Here is a 1,319-nt window from a genome sequence, read left to right on the forward strand (position 1 = left end):
AAGCCAATTCTCCAGCGAAATATCGACAATGTCACTTACTTTGACGCTCAGTCGTGCATAGCGTTACATTCATTCGGTTAAAGTGGAATACTACCTGTATCGTTGCAGATCCGTTATTGAATATTAAATAAAAAATATCACCGCTGTAATTAGAGATTTGTCGCTAATTCGATGCGAGAAATACTCCTCATTTGCTTCCGCACATCATACGGTTTAGGCTATGTCAACTCTGGTCACTGACAAATCCAGCGTAATTGCAGATTGTCATTATCAGGCTTTCATGTCCATATCAAAGTGTCTCCGTTTCTGTATCTGACATGTGGAACGACATCCGCTTTGCACTACGTCAACTCTGGTCTGGGTTAAGTTCAGCGTATTTCCAGGTTTGCATATTCAAGCATGAATATTCATCTGAAGGTATTTCCGCTGCTATTGGTGTAATCGGTAATGCAATGCTTATTATACACCACTTATTCTGACAAATATAGAGCACGACATCCGGCTTGAGATATGTCAAATCTGGACTAGGTCAAAACCAGAGTATTTGCAATTCTGCAAGTTCAGTCTTCAATATTCAATTGAACGTGTATTTGCTGCGATTCGAGATATGTCGACATCTCGATGGCATTTATACAACCCACATGCTGCGAAATACGTGCAACGACATCTTGTTTTCGCTATGACAACTCTGTCCTAGGGCAAGACCAGCGAATTTCCAGTTTTGCATATTCAAACATGAATATCCATCTGAACGTATCTCCGCTGCTATCCGAGACGTGTCTTAAACCTTGTGCGCGTTATATTCCATATATACTGCGAAATACGTGGTACGTCATCCGGTTTGCGCTATGGCAACTCTGGTCTAGGTCAAGACCAGCGTATTTCCAGTATTGCATATTCAAGCATGAATATTCATCTGAACATATCTACGCTGCGATTGGTGATATGTCGATAGTTCGATGCGCGTTATACTTTGTGTATGCTGTCAACAGAGCACGGCATCTGGTCTGCGCTACGTCATCTCGAGGTATTGCTCAATCCAGCGAAGTTGTAGCTTTGCATATTCAGACTTCAACATACAATCGAACGCTTCTCAGTTGCTATTCGGCATATGTCGGCCTTTCGATGCGCGGTATAGTTGACATATACTGCCAAATACAGTGCACGACATCCGGTTTGCGCTATGTCAACTCTGGTCAGGGTTAAGACCAGCGTATTACTAGTTTAGCATATTAAAGCATTAATATTCATCTGGACGTACCTCCGCTACTATTGGTGATATGTCGACAATTCAATGAGCATTATAGGCCACATTTGGC

The 1,319-nt window shown here is 42.1% G+C and overlaps 1 protein-coding gene across 1 annotated transcript in view; it reads left to right on the forward strand.

Annotated features, from left to right (window-relative positions):
• LOC122577433 overlaps nt 1–1,319 on the forward strand; it is a gene marked incomplete at its 5' end in the record, with an annotated part of 702,209 nt that overhangs the window by 462,782 nt on the left and 238,108 nt on the right.

Source organism: Bombus pyrosoma, unplaced genomic scaffold (genome assembly GCF_014825855.1).
Source record: "Bombus pyrosoma isolate SC7728 unplaced genomic scaffold, ASM1482585v1 HiC_scaffold_4710, whole genome shotgun sequence".
Classification (NCBI taxonomy): Eukaryota; Metazoa; Arthropoda; class Insecta; order Hymenoptera; family Apidae; genus Bombus; species Bombus pyrosoma.